Here is a 20,576-nt window from a genome sequence, read left to right on the forward strand (position 1 = left end):
TAATGATGATAGAGCAGCTGGCATGTGAAGATTAAAGAACACTTCACAACTTCACAAACATTACCGTCAATATTTTGTTGAAGTGGGAGTTATCCATGGTTCATACATAAGACACTATGGCACAGTGGAGTTGGAATCATTTTTTGAAAGAAAATCCCCAGTGCTAGACTGCATAAAACCACACAAAAATGTTGTAGGCAAATTGCTTACTAAAGGTAAAATTGTGACTTGTTCACTTTTCATGTTCTCAACTGAGAAAAAAATAGGCTTCACTACAGCTTTTCATTCCTCTTCTGTCTGTGTGAATTGCTGAATGTAGTCTAGAGAGATGGATATCCTAAAAATACATAAAGGGAAAGGATACAAAATTGTGCAAGTGTCACCTTCAAGGAGCTCTAACATCACTGCCAAACTGGACAGCCTGGGCACTGGCTGTCAGTACCAAGCTATGATTTATTCAGAAGGCCATGGGTTGGATGGGGCTTTTAGGCCTATTTTAGGAAAGTTCAGTGTTAAAATCTAACACTAGAATGAGGTAAAACCAAGTTTCTTGGAACACAGTTTGAATGTTCTGGGTGTCACTTCTCCCCTTCATCCTGTACAATGACCTCCCACCATTTTTCTTTTCAACAAAAGAAATTAGTACCCTCAACAGCAAGTGTAGCTATAATGACAAGTGATTTTACTTCCAGCGGCACTCTGGAAGCTTTATCTACCGTCAAAGACATAGGTATGTCATGCTCAAGCTATGACAAATAATGTTACTGAGATGGCACTGCATAAAAGTCAGGAAATTATGCTCTCATGAAGATTTAATGGGATTCCTGTCTATGTTGCAATTAGGATGCAGCATTTTAAATGTTGTAAACAACTCCTTTGCTGTAATTTTGTAGCAATGTACTTACATGGGTAACTTCAGAGTCTTTTCTAATTTTCAACAATTTAACATTGCTTTAAAATCTTATGCAAAATCTACAATAAAATATCAAGCAACAAATAAAACCACTTTTTTGTGTTTTTAAAGGCAAAGAAGTAAATTTGATAACACATTACTTCAACAATCCATATAGATAGACAGACAGACAGATAGATAGATAGATAGATAGATAGATAGATAGATAGATAGATAGATAGATAGAGTGAGCATATTTTGACTTCTGGGACCACAGCACAGCAGCACAGACTGTTTTCTTGGTAATCTACTAGATGGCTTCTAAAGAACTGTACTTACCCAAGGGCTGATGTAGAGATGCATTCATGCACTGAATGAAAAAAAGTTGTCATGAGGGAGAAGTCAGTCCAGGTCTTTCACTCTCCTTTTGTATTCCACAGACCTAGAGAGCTTGGGTATTGTGGGAGCAGTGTGCCTTATCTTTCCTCAGAAGTACTCTTCTAAGTTCATGTACATGGACCAAAAGCTACCTGGAAAGAGCAAAAGCCGAAAGGAATTTCATGCAACAGATAATATACATTTCTGCTGCCCTGAAGTATTGCTTCTGCAAAGTTAGTTCGCAAACAAGAGAAACTTCTCAAGGACATTTGCAATAGAATGCCATGGACAGACTGACTGCTGTTGAAACTACTAGTTTTTTCCATAGGATAAGGCTTTATCCTTCTTACAGAGTCTCAAATCTTCTTCATTAGGGAAGAAAATCCCAAAAACCAGAAACAAAAACAAGAAACCACCTTTTGACTGGGGGATATTTAATGTGGTAGTGGTATGCATCGGTGCTGGTGATGCTTCATGCCTCTCCTCACCATTTCTGAATGATTTCAGAGAGTTCAGAAAGCTGATGGAGTATGAAAATACACATATGAGTTTTTTGGAGGCTGCTTCTGCCCCAGAAATGAACACATGAATCAGGAGTTTTTACAAATAAACTGCCAATTAGAGAGGTGTAAGAGGGAGAGAGGATTTTAGTTTGGTGGACTGAAGAGCCATTTTCTAACTGAGGAGTTATGTGGCTTGCACTGCCTCCAGCTCATTAAAGGGGAAATCAATTTTACAGGGGACAAGCTGACTAGACTAGCAATAATGGCATTAAACTTACAACAAAAGGGGAGATTAAAAAGGGGCAGCAAATAAACACTCATTTAGCACAGTCAAGTTGTCAAGAACAAAATTAATCAAGACACTGAATGACAGAAAGAAAATAAATTCTTTAATTGCCTATTCATGAATGGCAGGAGCTTGTGTGGTAAACAGGAAGAGTAGGAACTACTTGTACTATGAGAATGAATTTGACCTGCTCGATATTACTGGAACTTGAAGGAAGATTTCTGTGATAGGAATGTTAAACTCACGCTCTCTAAGCAATTTAGGAAAAACGCAGTGGCAAGAGAAGAGAAGAGGCACTATGTGGCAATAACTGATTTCAACACACTGACAACTATGTAGTAAATGCCTTTGTGTTTACAGATCAATCTCCCTTGTCACAGAGACTGTGACAAGGACAATTACATGCAGGCAGCTACTTACCATGAAACTACCCTGTGGAGCAGGATGATTACTCCCTTAAACCCCTTCTTAAAAGGTCTATGAAGAAGAAGAAGAGAAAAGACCTTTTGTACTGTATGAGCTTTTAAAAAAATAGGTTTTTCACAGGTATCTGATTGAAAGATGTAACTCTACAGGCTTGACATTTCCAGTAATAATATACCTTTGAAATTCTGAAAAAATGATTGATAAAAATTTCCTAAATCAAAAAGTTTTGTGTCTCTCCTTAGAGAATTCTGTACAAGATATCCTGACAGCTAAATCAAAATTTATTCCTGGACTAAAAGTTAGCTAATCCTTAAATGAAAGCAAGTACTTGATTACATTTGTTGCATACAAATAGAATGCAACAACAACATCTTCTACTTTAAAATGGCCACATTGAAACAGGAAAAGTTTGTGCCTAATAAAAAAGAGGAGGAATTTTAAAGGAAAAAAGTATGTAAACAATATTAAAGATATTTAAAAGTACTTTAAGAGATGATTCAAGAATTGCTAATAAGTCTATTCTATCCCAGTCTAGCTGAAAAGATGACAATAATGTGAAATTTTAGATATAAACAGGTTGGGCAGAGAGCCAAAAGAGAAGATGGATTAGATAATTTGAATTTAGGATTTGAATGGCTACTGAAGACAAAAGAATACAGGAGGAATTCTATGGCTATCTGAATTTAGTATGCTAAAAGGAACGTTTAATATATCTGGTGTAAAAGCAACCTTACATAAGTGTTTGTCCATTGTCAAATAGAAAGGATGCAGTTGTCAAAAATAACACAGAAGAGAGTAAAATGCAGAATAAATATTTCATCTCTGGGACTGTGAAAAAGCCAGATGTGGTCATATCATATGAAGACATGTTGAAATGAAATGTTACACTTGAAACAACAAAGGTAGCATGTTCCAAGTACCAGTTATCTAGGTTGTGTCTTTTATTTAAAAATGCATGTAGGTATGTTAGGAAAAAAAAAAGAGCTTAATAAGCTTTGTTAGGCCATTTATTATTATTATTTGTAGTAAATCTTAGATTTCTGAGACAGATCCTGAGCATTGAATGGAAGTCAAAGTTATGCCCATATTTTGCTTTTGAATGGTGGACATCATCTACTTGGATTTCTATATCTACATCTACAGTCTAGACAAGAGGTCTGACCAGGAGCACACAGAAAGTGATGGTAAAGAGCTCCTTTCCAACTGGCAACCTGTCACAAGTGGGATCTCCCAGGGATCAATACTGGGCCTAATGCTGTTTAATAATTTATCTGGATGATGGGATCAGGTGCACCCTGATGAAGTTTACCAAGGATATCAAACTGAGAGGAGAAACAAGCACTCTGTAAGTGAGAGCCATCCTGCAGGAAGATCTGGGTAGACTGGAAGAGTGGGCTAAATAGAACCTCATGAAGTTCAGCAAAGACAAATGCACCTGGGAAAACATATTCCAGGAGTCTGGCACAGACTGGAATCTTCCCAGCCAAGGAACAGCTCTGGGGTCTGGGGGTCCTGGTGGACAAGCAGCTGAATACAGGTGAATGATGTGCTGCTGTGGTAAAGCAAGCCAACAGATTTCTGGATTATATTAACAAGGATATCACCAGCAGAGATAAAGTTATTTTTCCACTCTGCACTTATCAGGCCACACATTGGAATACCATGTTCAGTTTTAGTCTCTGCTATACAAAAAAAAAATGTGGACAGACTGGGAAAGGTCCAAATAGGGACTGCAAAGATGAAGAAAAGACTGGGAAGCCTGGCACGTGAGGTTAGGATGAGAGAATTGGGTTTGTTCAGTCTCAGGAAAAGACTAAGAGGAAACCATCTTTCAGTATTTAAGGTGGCTACAGCAAAGATGGAGATTCCACTTTTACAAGGAGTCACAAGGGAAAGATGATGTTTACAAGTTACTACTGGGTGAATTCCAACTGGAAAAAATAGGATGATTTTTCACAATGAGAACTGAGAGCCATTGGAATATTCTTCCCCAGAAGTGGTGGACTGCCCTAAACTGGACACTTATGATTCAGCTGGACGCAGTGATTGGTCATGCTTTTGTCAAGAGTGGTTAGACCAGATGATCTTTGAGTTCCCTTCCAACCTGGTATTATTCTATGAATTCTATGATAAATGGGATAATCTAGGTAAATATATGCCTGTCTGTCTGACATCAATCTTGTGAAAAGTAATGGAACATCTGATGGAGAAACTGATGAATAAAGAATAGAGGGTAGCATATTTAATGCTGTGTAACATGGTTTATGGACAAAAGAATTTGTCAAATTACTGAGGTACATATTTTTTATGGGTACAGAGGCATGAGGTAAAAGCTGCTAGATTTCAGAAGAGAATTGCACAGAAGCAGGATGCCAAACATTAAATTAATTTTAAAATAGCTAAAAGACAAGGCTTATAGGCAATTTAAACTGGAAGCATTAGGAGCATGTGCATTTTATTTGATGTTTTTCCAAGGTTATGTTCCGGATTCCATGCTGCTAATACATTTTCACAATAACTGAGAAAAAATTTAAAACAAAACTGATCAAATGTGCATATGAAAAATGTTGAGAAAATAGTAAACAATAAAGGGAGAGATCACTCAAGCAAATCCATTCTAAGCATCTTGGTAAACTTGACAAGGATATTGTTATCAGGCAATGGATAAGACAGGCTCCATTGAAGTTATACAAGACTATTTCTGAAAGCAGTTTCTATGCATGAGACTAGGTTTGCAGTCAGATAACTTTGGAATATCTATAGAGCAGTGACTAAATATGTGTGTTTGATTGGTTGGTTGTTGTAGGAAAAGAGAGCTATTGGAGATACATTGTACTTCACATATAAGAAAAGCTGAAGTTCCAGTTTACAAACCAGGTACATATAAATCCTCAATCTTCCTCTTCACATGTAGTCCAGACCTTCTAGTATAGCTCTTGGGGAGAGAGAAGAAGATGGGAAGAGAGAAAAATGTCACGACTACAATTAAATGGGCAATTTTATTCAGATCTTGTTCCATCAGCATCCAAACTAGGCAGAAATTAGAGCATACACTGGATTTCCCGATTTTTTTTTTTTTTTTTTTTTTTTTTTTTTTTTTTTTTTTTTTTTTGCATATAAATGTCCTCCTTATGGAAATTCAGTGAAAGTCAGGGAAGAGAAGGATGCAGAGGAGACTGATAAAAAGGGGTGCCTGAGTGCTGCTCCAACACAGCTTTTTCAGCACAACAAATGAGACAGTGATCCACACCTTAATCTGTATTGATGAGAATTTGTCCCAAAATATTTAAATCTCAATTTTTCCATACCTCTAGTGGTTCTGTGTCTATATTCCTTTGTTGCTATTTAGGTTTGCAATTTGATTGGCTCAAGAAAGAAAGTTTCTTGAAGGAAGAACTGACCCAGAGAGATGAAATGCATAATATTATACTGAATGGCAGATTAACAAAAAGCAAGTTTATCATCTGGGGGTTTGCAGCTCTGTGGCATGTATAAATTTGGAGGTTCATCATGTCAGAATTCTCCTATCATCAAGCTAACTTGATTCTTCACGGTGGGTGTATTTACATTCTTTAATTTGCCCAAGAAACATGTTTTCTTAACAGAACAATGCCACCATGTGCAAGAAATGCAGTTGGTTTGTGGATCCTCCTCAGTGTTAAATATTATGAACCTTCCTAAAACCACCCATTAGTGATGCACTAGATCATGCTGAATTACCGACAACTCAGACAGCTTTTTCTAGCTGAGTTCTCTGTAATTCAGCATGATCTCCCACAAAAAAAAATCCATGTGTTAGCTCTTTTCATATTTCTCATCTGCCTCCCCTCCCCTCCTCTGTTGTTGAAAGCTCTTTGTGTCTTCTGATCTCAGACATAGATAGGCACCACCTTGCAAACACACAGGCCTGAAAAGGACATGCTGGTGCTGGGTCTGTGTGCCCAGTTTCCTACTATTGAAAACAAGGCATAAAATCATGTGCTTACAGTATTTTCACAATTAAAATTAAAATACATCTGCCTTCTTTGTTTTGACCCTATAATTATTATTGAAAACCTGTTCTTAAATGCCATGTGTTAATTTTGTGTCTATTTGTCAAGCTAAATGTATTCATGGTTAGTTTATATCCATCTGTTTTCCTGCTAATACCATCTCCTGAGTTAAATATTGTAAGTTTTATCTTATAATAATTTTATGGACAGTAACATGTCCTTCCTTCCCTTTCAGTTTGGTAGGGGCAGCAGTCTAAACCAACCTGGCTCTATTCATAATGTCCCATAAAACAAAACTCCCACTTATTTCAATATATTTCTAGGACTTCTATGTCCCTACATCATATTAAATGCACCTTTCTTTGAGGCAGGTGGCCAGAACTAAATATTGCTTTTCAAAGAAGGTCCCTTAAGAGCATGGCCTTAGATCTCTCTGATTTCTATTTCACTTTCATATCCCAGAACTGATTTAACTTTTTAAACAAATGCATCAAACTAGCAGCTCAAATTTATACTGTTTTGTTAGTAAACAAATTTTTTTCTCATCTGCTTCTGCTTGACTTACAACGGCACCCTTCTTATTATTAGTCCCTAAAATTGGTTCATACTTTGCTCTATTAAAATTAATCTCATTTCTATTGTACTTCTTCTCGAGACATTGCAATTTTTTTGTTACATAAAATCCTGGTTCTCTGCTGTGCTGAAAATGCCTCTGAACTTTGAGTTATCTTTAAATCTTGTTAGCAAACTGTAACTTTATGTGGCACCTATTCTTCCACAATAATTAAAGTGTTCTACTTTCTTTACAGCTGGTGTTGCAGTGTGCTTAACTATAGAAGTCATGCCTTTCTGTAAGAAAAAGCACACCAATCAGAAAATATCCAGGTTCTTAATGACTCACGTCTGGGTGAAATTCCAAGTTTCAGTGCATGATCACAAGTTAACCTTGTGCTAGCATATTACTGTAAATGTAAAACACACAATATTGTTGTTTCACTTCACTTTCAGCACAAAACATAGGCTTACAATGCTATAAAACTCAAACATTTGATTGTTTTCATCCTACCAATGCATTGAAGCAAACAATAACCTTTTCAATATCTTTTATCACTAAAGAATGCTGACTGCTCCAGGGAATTAACCCACCTAATGCATTCAGAATCTTTTCTTGCAAATTTTGTTTCAGAAAGTTTGTTTTTATTTTGTAAAATGCAAGTAAGGAAAATATGGAGGAAATGGGGATAATATTTTCACTTGGTTGCCACATCTAAGTTGCCTCTTTCTTTTCTCATGAGCTCAAATATCTCCCTCTTGAGGGTTAATACTCATTATTATATTCTCTGTGAATTTCCAAATGCATGTGGCATTTGGTTTGAGTTTGTTCTTTCTGCTGATAAAGAAAGCACATACCCTTGAAGTTAAGGATGAATAAAATTTTAAGTCCTTGTGCTAAAGAACAAAACTTAAACAAAGGGATAGTGGTGGTGCAGCTTGACAGTATGATACCAGGATCTAATTCTTATTCATCATAAGACAAAACATCTTTCAGTTATTCTTGTCTTTGACTTTACCTCTTGGACTTCCTTATAAAAGATGAAACACATCTCCTCCTTTATACCCAAGTATACAATAGGTGTCCTAGTTTAAAAGAGAACAAACAATGAACCAAGAGAACTGGGAGGCTGACAGCAGGGAAGTCCATCCCCCCGAAGGCAAAACACTCTTCTTTTTTATTAAAGTGTGTCATGGTCATGCTAAAAGGTATTTACAGCCCTCGGTCACAGTGTTTTAAAAACACCTGCTGTGTCAAAATGTTTCTGAAGAGAGATGGACTGTACTAAGACGTGGAAAATCGATCTGTTCCTCTTTCCTTTGTCTATTCCTGCCAATCATATAATTCAGAAACCAATTATGCTTATGATAGCAGAATACATTTAACATTGCAGTATTTGTGGGCACATGTTGTAACTGACAGCCAGTGGTGAGGGACTTCATATGCACATATTTAAATATCTGAGTCATGTAGTACAATTTTTGGCTGGTTTTGCCACACTCAAAGGTCATCTTAGCTTAACCAAGCTAAGATGTAATATAAAAATATTTTTCTTTTTATATTTTTTTATAAAGTGTTAATTTTCTGAAAAGGATCTATTCAAACGCCTTATCCCAGGAAACTCTGAGGACACTGTATCCCAAAGACTAAATATGTACCAGGTTCAAACTATCATACTTGTAATATACCATGGGAAATATCCGAGCTGGCTGCATGGCTTATGAATCATTATTGTCAAGGTATTTCTAGGAATCTATGAGATTTAAGTATTTTCTTTCCCTTAAAAGTACTGAAGGATAGTTTTTGAAAGATTATCTATATTTTAACATTGTTATTTTTCTTTTCTTTTTAACTAATTATGTGTTCTAGACTTTTGTATACCTTTTAACGGTTACTGGACTATCCACAGCATGGAACAGCTGGCCACATCTAGGGGCAAGGGGACAGATTACATATCAGATCAAAGGAAGAACAAAAACTTTTAACTTTTAAAAATTTGGGGCGGGGGGGGGGGGGAGGGGGTTTGTCCATTCAGGTGGCAGGGTTTTCTTAGCTCACTGATGAACTATGAAGAGGACACTGCATGGCTAATATACAGCTGCCAAGTTAACCATACCTGTTCAGTAGTTACACAAACAGCTACAAATATTTTTTTTCCACAGGGATGCACAACATCAGCTGTGTGAATTGGGGTACACTGGCCATATTTTGTATGATGCTTTTGAATATTGTTTTGTTGCCAGCTGAGAGGATCACCATGGGAAACAAAGAACAAACCCTTCTGGAATACAGCTACTCATTTTGAAATGAAAGCTGATTATTCCTTTCTTGCATGACATCCTCTCCAAAAGCACCTTTTACTATATAGCATGAGCATCAAGGTTTTATTTTTCCAATTTCCAAGGACCACAAGTGCTTTTTACTAATACAAATGTGAATAGAATATTTCAGTATGCCTTGACATGCTGTACTAACTCACAAATAAATAAGCAGTCACAACAAATTTTCTCCTGCATCATACCAACATTTGATGTGGCACAAATATAGCAATATGCCTGAGGAAACTTCATGCTTAAAGAGAATATATGTTTCAAATAAAAAGTGTAATCTCATTTATATTTTAGTGGGAAACAATATATGCACAGGTAAAATAACTAAAAAGCAGAGATGAACAAATTCAAAGACAGAAGAGAAATAGAAATAGAACTATATCTTTTTTCACTACCAAAATATTAATCCATAACATACTTAGCAGTTTTGCTATTCTAATTTTTCTTGAATAAACTTGCCATTAGATCGCTTGGACATTAGAGAGTTGTCTAAATGTAGGTGCATAGTGCCATCCTGGATTTTCCAGCTTCACTTTCATCTGCCCTTCTTGGAGCAGATGAATCTCCTGTAAATTCTGTGCCACATCTTCGTGCTCCAGGCTGACATGTCAGATACTCCTGCATGTACCCCGTGACCCTAAGTATCCACATTAGCCAACAAAATCCCATTCTACACCTCTGTCCCACAGCTGAACATCTAAATTCAGCAACCCACAAACTCAACAATTGTGGGTTGCTTTGAGCCCTTGGGGATGTCTTAGGATACCAGAGACACGGTACTGGTTGATATAACATGGGGCTTGATGGAGATCTGTGTCCTCCTGGAGCAACCCTAAAGTTCTCTCTGGAATTTCGGGACCTTAAATAGTACTCAACACCTATTTCTTGACAATCAAATCAGACCCGTTAATTTATCTAACCTTTTCTAATGTATCCAAGTGTTTTTGGTCAAGACTGTACTTTGTATTTATTTATAAACAACAACAAATATGTAAAGCTTATAATAATACAGAAAAAAAGATCATGTTAATGGAATGGACCAGCAACAGCCTGGTCCATTCTGACTTTTTTGCAGAGGATTTAGCTGATCTTGTCATTTTTTGGTGTGCACAGACCATACAAACAAAGCATTTCAAGTTCAAATGCAGAAATTTGGCAGCAGCTACAAACAACAAATTGACTAGCCTTAGCAATGAAATGTTAATTGCTGTCTGAGAGATTCAGTTCACAATAAAAGAGTGTACAGTGCTTAATCCTTGCCAATTTAGAAAATTTTTAGCAGATATGATTATCAAAAGAATGAGTATATGGGGTGTTTTCATATATAATATGTAATCAAAGAGTCATCAACAGCCTCGCCTGCAGGGAGGGATCTGTGAACACAGAACTGCCATAGTTGTTATTATTATGGGTTCTTATTATGGGTTTCTTTTTCTCTGAAGTAGAGACCTAACATCTGTATGTGGTAAAAGCATAATCCTTCTTCTTCAGCTTCATTTCTCCATATAATTTATTAATTTCTCAATTGTCCAGCCTAGAAATGTTTTCCATTACACACTACTATGAGCAGTAGCCTGGTAAGAATGGTCCTCTTGCAACTTATACTTGATCTTCCATAGTGATTCAACATAAAAAGCAAAACACTGAGATTAAAATGTCAAACTGAAAGACTTTATCCTGTCAACTGAAGTTACTTAAAGAAAAAAATGGGTGGCTAGACCAGAGTTTCTCAGCCTTTGTAGGGTGATGAAGAGAGTATGCAAGGAAGGGGAAGCACATGCAGCCCCTGCCTTTTACAAACTCTGCCTTAAGCTAGGCTCAAATTCCACAGAAAACACTTGACATAGAGGAGAGCAAGTAGCAACTATTTCAAATAAGTTAGAAAACAGAAATGAGAAGTAAAAATTCTATAATATCCTTGTCGTTGTTCATCTGAGACCTTATACCAACTGCCCACCTCAAACACACAATCCAAGCAATCTAAAGTTTAAAAGAAGGTCTCTATGACCAGAAGAGTTCCCACAGGCATCTTGAGCATAGTTTTTGTGTATGCACAAAACACTTGTTTCCAGTCTAGAGGCTCAGATTTTGCATGAGACCAAACTCACTGCACATCCAACAAAAAGTCTCCCTAACAGTCCCCAGTAAGGGCAGCTACGTTTCAGACTTGCCACAGAGTCTGTCTCACGGACAGAGATGTTTGGAATCTGGCACTGCACACCCAGATCAGCAACCCTGGATATAGAGGAGCCCCTTCATAGCTGGGGCTGGATCCCTAGGGGATGGTATTATGCTACAGAACTGGGAAATCTTGTGGGTTTAATGTGTGCTCCTACACGGGTGAGTGAGGTTCACCACTCCCCACTGACTCCACATTGTCTCTGCAGAACAATAATTTTACTGCATTATGAATATCTTTTCATTTTGCTAGGATAAAGGCAAGATTTGGGGCTGGGCATATGAAAAATGGTTTAAATCTGATGGAAAACAGATGTTTTCAGATAATTGGCAATTAATTTATTCCTGGTGTTGACACATTGCCATCAGATTTCCACATTAAGAGGAGTACTTTTTCCTATTCAGCCACTACTAGCCACTCTGGCAACTCCTCTTTTGGAACATTTAATGCGAAAGGATGTGCTCTTTTGCTCTTTGCACATGAAAAAAGATTAGTAAAGAAATCCTTTACGCCCCAGATGACTGTGATTACAAGATGTGCATAAATATGTTTCCCCTTCTGACATCTATACTTCTCACCACACTGGTTTTCAAGTGCATGCAACATGCTGCTAAAGGGCAGGAAAGCTGATGAACTATTACTCCATAGCTGTTTACTACCAGTGAAAACACAACATATCTCAAACTTATATTTTGTGGCCTATATTTTATGAATAAATCAGAAAACAGTGAAACCCAAAGATGCTTACATTTCCAGGATAACAGCTCATTAAGATTCTTTTCCACCTCAGTGGCAGAGCTGTGACACTTGCACCAGAGCTCTATCAGATCCTCCAGGCTGATATCATTTCAATCAGAACGTGAATTTCATGACTGCAGAAGGTCGTCAAGTCAAATACTGTGTCTGATTTTTAAAAGGGTTGGATAATTTTATGACCATTAATAACACTTGCAGACAAGGTAATCAAATGTCACGCTTCAGAGTGCAGGCTGATTGCCATATAGGTCAGGAAGAATATTTTTGCCAATACCATTGCATAAAATAAACTTGCAAACAAAGTTCAACAAGTGAAAACCTTAACATCAAAAGCTTTAGCTTCTCTATTAAAAGTCTTGTTTATATTTGGGTACTACATAAAACAAGGGAAGTGTGAAGGACCAAGCAGCCTCAAAAAAGCATTCAAGCAAATGTGGTCTCTTTAAAAAATCAGATGTGAATCTACTTCACAGTCTTTTCAGGTGTCATGCAAGTTCCAAAGATTAAATTTCTAGTCCTCTTTGGTAGTGTTTCTTAGCATAGAATCACAGAAAATAAAGGTTGAATAGGATTTTGGGAGTTCATTGAGTTCATCTCTGCTATCCAAGCTTGGATCAATTAAATTTTACCAAAGAGACACTTATCTAATCTCTCTTTAGACTTCCAGTGATGGACATTCTACAGACTTTTTCTAAATTTAGAATGTCTATGTTATTCTCTGTTATTGAATCAGGTAAATTATAGTATAAATACAACATATATGTAATTCGATGTTTCAGGAAATTAGTTTCTTTATTTCCAACTGGTTTTCCCTTAAATTTGTCAGAAAAGAAATCAAATTTTTGAGAAATTAAAACTTGTTGGTACATTACTTTGATCTCTATACTCCATAAGGATTTTAAACTAGATGTCACACACATGTTTTCTTTTTATAAATAGACAAAATTTTTATTTAAAAACATTAATTATATATATATATAATTATATATATATATATAATTATATGTATATTATATATATATAAATATATAAATAAAATAATATGTATATATTATTCTAGAAGTCGATGAACTGAATGAAAAAATTGGTTAAATTGTTGGCCAGATTTTTTTTAATTATTATTTGTTATATGTTTTCTAATTTATTCATTTGGTATCTTTGGAACATCAAAAATGGGAAAATAAGTTTCAGAAATTCAGTTTTTTTAAGGAATTTAAAACTTACAGCAACATATTTATGAAACTAAAAAATACAGATTGTTATGTTAAGGTAAGGAACAGATAGACAAACCACTCAAGCATCAATAATTCTAATGTGCAGTGACTGTAGTCTCCAATTCTTTGTTTTACCTGGTTCTGTTCTTTATAATTAATCTATTATCCCCAGTTTATGCAAAAGGCATGGGGCAGGGGCTGTTATTCTGCTCTAAATCTGCCTGCCAAAAACTGAAAGTATTCAGTCACTATTGGAGGGCCAAAGCAGAATAACTGCACAACATGGGGAGCACAGAATCATGTGGTCCTACAACTAGAAGAAGCAGTCACAGCAAATTTAAGGCAGGGTTTTGAGCTTGGGTCTAGGAATGTGTCAGCAAGCTCACATGAGTTTTGATTCCAGGGCACCCAGATTCTGCCCTCTTGATGTGGCAGAAAATTATCTCTGCTGCCTACTCTTTTTCACAAGATAATCTGCAGATTTTGAGTGCACAGAACTAGGTTCTTCATTGTTCTTTGAGAATAAGAGACAGGCAAACAGTTTATACTAAGTCATTTTAAAGTTTAAAGAATGCTCTTTTATGTTTTCTTCTTGAATTGATGTTAATATAAATAAAAGCATTGAAACCTGCCTGGAAAGTATCCTAATTCTTAGTATTTGGTTGCCTTTATTTTATCCCTTTGTAGGTCTAGACAAGTTTATTTGTGAATTATTTAATTTGAAAGCATCTCTGAAGTTTAGCATATATATAATGGAACATATAGGCTGTAAAATGTTTCTGGCTATCAAGCTGAGGACATTAAAAAATGCTTTCTGTGTGTGTCTTCAGCTAGCTGGGCTAACAGAAGATCAGACAGCCAAATTAGGGAAAGTGGTTGATTTTCTTGTGAAGATTGATGGGAATGACAGAATAATAGAGGACATGCAGTTAGTTTCAGATGCAAAGGGAGTCACGACATCAGGGAAGGTGCACAAGCTGTGAATTCACAGCAAAAAGTTTACTTCTAAGGCATGACATGAAGAAAAAATGGAAGTCAGAAGAAAAGGCACTAAGTAACTGTCTGTAAAAGAAGCAAAGGTAAGATGAGTACTTAGAACTGAGTGACTGGAGTAATAGTCTTGGAGAACTGAGTCACTCGATATCAGAAAGCTTGAGAAAGGCTGGGGAGAGGAGGTAGATTGTGGCTTAACATGGAAGGAAGCTGTTGAACACAGAGATGTATTCATAAGAGAAGGTCAATGAAGCACTTTATAGATAGACATTTCTGTCAGATAAGCTGAGATAAAGGAGAAGTATCTGTCTACAAAAGCTGAAAATATTACTAAGAATTTTAAAAGATGTTAGAAAATTAGCCATTAGCTGATGTAAATAGGAATTATCTGATATTCTGCTAGTGATGTAAGGTAAAAAGGTACACAACCAAGAGAGATTAGAAACGTTATCTAGAAATAGAAATATTGCTGTAGCCTTCGCTTGACAGAATGCAGCCAAAGAGCACTTTAATATTTGCAGCTGTGGTTAGGGTACTGAAATATCTTAGTGGCTGCACTCCAGGTGTCACTTGTCATTTATTGTAGTTGCCAGAGTGCCGAAAGGGATTTAAATGAGCACACGGATGAAAGGAGTAGGACCAGGACCTCAAGGACAATAGTTTGGGAGCATGTCATTCAGCTGATTCTGTGAGCCTGCAGAGTCCATGGGTGAGACCACCCCCACCCCAGACAGTCAAGTTTTATTGATGTCAGGTGGTTTCAGGGGATGAATCTTCAACATCCTGCTAAGAGGATGTGCTCAGGAGTTCTCTGGAAGTGGGTATCTCCCAGCATTGACAGGAAAGGCAGCTTAGGTGCCTGGGCCACCCTATTCTGTCTAAATTTTAGGTTCCCAAGTTAAATCAGATAAGTTCCTTGCAAGCCTTTGGCACAAGTGTGCAGCTTGGTACAGACACTCAAATCAAGCCAGAATTATTCAGTTTCTATAGTGACTGAAAGTCTGTGTTTTACCTCCTGTCAGAACTCACAGCATGCATTAAGCCAAATGCTTGCTGGTAGGGATGGTAAGTACAAAGCGGGTTTGTTAAAAACATATGAAAAAAGTAAAAGTCCACCTAAGGTTGGCAGATGGATATTACATTCAGGATAATAAAAGCACCTGATAAAAAATTAAAATATTCTTGCAGTGAAAATACCATGCAGTGCATAAGAAAATTAAGTTATATAGTGATTATAGGGATCATGAAGGGAAAACCTGCAATTTTATCTGACAATTGAGGCAGTTAAGTGTAATTTATAGCCAAATAGGGAGTCAAATGATTTTCAGCAAAGAACCTTTAGTGGGGTTAGAAAAAGTAGATCATGGCAACCTTTTAGAGATAAGAGACACCTCCTGAACAAGGCAGAAACATTGATCATGAGGCATTTTAATTACACTGATATTGATTAGGATAACAGGAATGCAATTATAAAGAAGAACACATTCTTAACTGTTACATATTCTCAGTGCAGATGTTTTGCTTCAAGTAATTCCTTGGGCAGGTTTTATAGTCCAAGGCTATTTCATGTCTAATACTGAGAAATGAGCTGAATATAAGAAATCACATTTAAGACACAGAGCATCCTGGATCTACTTACCAGCTTATCATGGAGCTCAAAATTCTCATGAGAGAATGCTGTGTACTAGAAGTGTTTTGACTTTGAGAAAGAGGACGGTGAAAGAAAGCTGGATGCTCTGAGGAATGTTGATTGGAATTCTATAATGTATGAGAAATCTCCTGAAGAAGGGGAGGAAATATAATATTTAAGAAACAACTGATGAGAAGGTAATTAAAATTCATCTCAAGCAAGTAGCTGTTCTACTGAATAGAGAGTAGAATGTCAAGCAAATTAAATGAAAATATAACAGAAAAATAAGTCTAACTCAAAACTGAAAATTGAAGTATGTTTTTTCTCAAACCTTCCGGTTCAATTACACACCTAAAAGTGACTGCATTTTTTACCATCAACAGAGAAAGCCTAAGATAAACAGAACTAGGATATAAGAACACATTGCCAACAATTAAAAGCAGATTAAATCAATCACACCTTTTGCACACCATTTAATTGAGAAAATGTCATGACTGAATTGCCTAATATTCCAATCTTGTTTATGCTACTGTTAAAATTCTTGATCTTCAGTAAAAGCAAATCAAGATAACAATTCAGCCATGAAATCGCACAAGCTTTACAATTTATATTGGTTCTTTCCTCTTCTCAGACCATGCAGCAGCTCACAGGAGGTGACCTCCTTACTGTCTAGGTCAGAGACAAAAATACTTGGCTGAATAGAACAAGAATTTCTGGATATGAGCATATCCTGGAGAACAGCCTCCAACAGATATTCTATATGGACATTTTCTCTTCAAATTTAGAATCCTGAGAAAGGTTCATCTGCATCTTGTATTCAAATACTTTGAAGACCTGGCCAAATGCTGGTTTATTAAAAACCTCAGTGTCTTTGTCTTAATTCATCAGATATGTCCTAGGTCAGAAAAGTTATACTCAAACATGACATCCAGAAATGATTCATTCTGCTTCTGTTTAGACAAAATCACTGACATCCTGCAGACCAGATTTACTAGGGAGTCATAAAAGATTAAGTCTTTTCAACTTAAAAATCTGGGGTGTTTTTGTCAGAGAGCAGAGCTCTCCAGCATGCTAATGCTTTCTTGGTTTTGCAGAAGCAGGAACTGCTGGAAGGAGTTTCAAAGGATTAATACTGTTCCCAGGACAGAGCCCAAGTACATGTATTATACACAAATGCTTACTTTGAATAAAATGATTGCTGTGTTTTTACCCACCAGTATTAGCAGGATTCCTCATCTTAAAGACATCCTAGATCCCATAAAATCTGGGCTCTCTCTGGAGTCATGTAAGCTCCAGCACTGGCTGTAATTGCACTTTATGCTACAGAGCCCTTACATCTGAAAAAGCCTGCAGCTGTTTAATTCAACTGATGTGGATCATTCTAGAAAAAAAAATCTAAGGAATAGAATATTTGAGGACAGTTTTCTTCTTACAGCAACTGTAACCACTGAGATTTCAATTATATGAGCCCTTGTTCCATAATTAAAACGTAATCTCAGTCAGTTGGTATACATACATCTTGGTCAGCCTCACAGCTGGGTATGGATCTCTGTGGAAATGAAATCTCTACCAACAAAGAGGAATCTGTAAAATTTTCTGTCTGTGAAACTGTCAGATCAGATGTGAGACTGAGGTCTTTAAGACAGGTAACATGAGCTGAACACACCTTCACCTTCTCACTGTCTTCACTGTGAAGTGGCAGAGGACTGGTCAGATATATGGCATTATTTGGTCCTGAAGGCTCCTCCTTTGCAAATCAGATTCATAACGTTAACTCATAAAGTTCACCCATTGTTTTGGTAGACTTCTTTCAGATGATCCTGTTCAGAATAATGACCTTCCCTACATTTGGAAACATGGGGACTTTTTTCGCTATTACATTTTATAACAATTTCTCTGCTTTCTCCACAATTTCTAACATTTCTATTACATTTACCTTTTCACAACATCACATTCATAGCTCTGAGGTACCCTTATAGTATTAAATCAACTAAGATATCATTTCCAGGTGGTAATTTACACCTGATAATATTTACATGCATGACCTTGTATGAGATGCAATTAGATTTCATCCCATTTTGTAATTTTATCCTCTATGACTAGCTCTCCCTGTGTTAATAGATGTCATAGGTTGGCCCTGGCACAGTGCCAGTGCCCCCATGAAAGGTGTATTTCCAAAATGGTTACTGTGAGATGTGACCCGGAAACAGAACAAAACAGGCTCCAACTTAGGAATGGAGGGAAAACACAACACTTTAATAATCTACAACACAGAAACATAAGGGAAAAAGAAAAAAAAAATAAAACACACACAACAATCCACAATGGAACACTCCCAAAACACTCCTCCTCCCCCCAGTCCTCTAACATTCAAATCCCCTCCAACACATCAATTCTCAGTCCAATACCCTCCTTCACACAAGCTCCCCCCAGTTCATCAGGAGAGAGGAGTCTCCCTCTTGCACCATGGGCTTCCCCTGGAAACACAGTGGAACCTCCTGTGCTTCCATGTCACATGTGGCAGCGCCTGAAGAAAATCTGCTGTGGTGACCATCTTCCTTCCATGTTCTGCGCTCTCACCACAGTCCACGGATCCAAACTGCTCCTTGGGTCCTTTTAAGAATGCTTTATTGCCCAGTTTCAAGAAATGGCCGCCTCCTACCATTTGGGACGTCTGTCCCCCCCATATTCACTCCCCTGGGGACTGGGTCTCGGGAACAGAGATCCTTCTCTGCTGAAGGCAGAGGGCTCCAACACACCCTCCCCATCAGTCTCTGTTCCCTCTACTTCTCCTCACGGTCTTATCATTCTTGGTTTCCAGCCATCCGCCTCCCCCAAGGTGCAGTCTCTGCATTATCAGAAGAAATTGGTTTCGCCCGTGGCTATGTAAGAGAAAAGTCCAGCCAAAGCCACTCCAATCATCTCCTCCATCTGGGGCACTCTCATCTGCTGGCATTTTCTTCACCTACTCAAACCTTCTTCTTCTTTCCCATCCTCCGTCCCCTCTCAATCCTCAGCTGGGAAGGATCAGTGTTTTTACAGCTTCCATTGTTTCAGTACCAAAGGAGTTAAAAGCTCAGCCTGGTCTGCCCGCAGCTGGGCACTTTGCCACCCCTGCCCGCCACCTTCTTCTCCTGGCCATGGTGCCATCACAAGATATCAAATTCCAAGCCAGCACAGTCTCTATCACTCTCTCCCGGGGGGGGCTGCCCAAACCAGCCCAGGTCTCCTCCATGCCTGCCCCTTGCAGGGCTCCGGCCTCCCTCCCCTCAGGCCGCATGGCCTCCCACACCCAGACGCAGCTGGGCAGGAGGTCAGACCAGCTCACCTGCTGCCGGATCCAGAGAGGGAGTTCCTCTGGAAATGCTCTGCTTTTAACCCCTGTGTGTTCTCAGAGGCATATCCAAATCCCCAGTGGCCACCACAGGTGACAATTTCAAATCTGGCCACTGATTGGTTTGACCACAACTTTTCCAGAAACTCACTTCCTGGCCAAACCATGACAATAGACCAGACTTTTGAATTATGGTGCCTCCCAGCTTGCATCTTCACATTTCTCCCCACAATTTATGTCTCTTCTTAAATCCCTTTGAGAAGCTCTATAGACAATTTTCCTTTCAAACCAGGAATCTCACTTCCTAACGTAATCCCTTGTTGTTTAACTTTTGGCCAATTTGTTAATTTTCACATAATTACAGCTGTCTTCTCCATATGAATTAACATTTTCCCATGTGGCATATCTGTTTCTTTTAGAAGATCGAAGAGATTCTTTTGGGTTTTTTACCCCTACTGGGAACATGCACTATCTTATCAAAAAGTGTTTTAAGTTTGCTTGGCATTCTCATTTTCTCAATTTTCATATCCTTCACAACTTGTTTTGGCATATTGTGGAGAAGAGCACCATTCCTCTCTGAATAGACTCATTACCTGAAACCTTATTATCTAATTTTATGAGCTAGTTTTCACAGTTAATGTTACTAAGACCATCCAATTGATTGTAGTAATTTATTTGAATTAAATGTTGCCGTTCCTGTTTCCATACCTGATTTTCGCAGGCCATCCTGGCTTGACCCTAGACATTTATCATGTGCTAAAGTAGGTCACAGGTGGCTTTAATGTTAGCTAGATAGTATCCACCCACTAAAAATATTGCCTTTTTTTGTCCCACAGCCTCTTTATTTTAAACAGCTATTAAATGTTTCTTTTAATTTCCTTCATGAGCACAAAATAAATTCAAGTTTTGGTACACCTCACATTTCAGGATATGTAAGCTGTAGCCTTCTTTACTGATTATATTATTTTTTCATTCCTTTTAACCCTTACCTAATCACCAAGGTCCTATCTGTAGTGTTATTTTACATGCTTATGTCTGGAAATCATGCCAAAAATCTGTATTAAAATAATAGATGAATAGCTATTAGAATTTGAAATCATTTTTGGACCA

The 20,576-nt window shown here is 37.5% G+C and overlaps 1 long non-coding RNA gene across 1 annotated transcript in view; it reads right to left on the reverse strand.

The window, feature by feature from the left end:
- LOC135295466 (uncharacterized) overlaps positions 1-16,263 on the reverse strand; it is a 63,236-nt gene extending 46,973 nt beyond the window's left edge. Inside the window, exons 1-2 of the long non-coding RNA XR_010357576.1 lie at positions 16,142-16,263; positions 1,232-1,422 (exon numbers count right to left, since the gene is read on the reverse strand). This is a non-coding gene — a long non-coding RNA (uncharacterized LOC135295466). The remainder of the gene's footprint in view (positions 1-1,231; positions 1,423-16,141) is intronic.
- Between the last annotated feature and the right edge of the window lie 4,313 nt (positions 16,264-20,576).

Source organism: Passer domesticus, chromosome 2 (genome assembly GCF_036417665.1).
Source record: "Passer domesticus isolate bPasDom1 chromosome 2, bPasDom1.hap1, whole genome shotgun sequence".
Lineage (NCBI taxonomy): Eukaryota > Metazoa > Chordata > Aves > Passeriformes > Passeridae > Passer > Passer domesticus.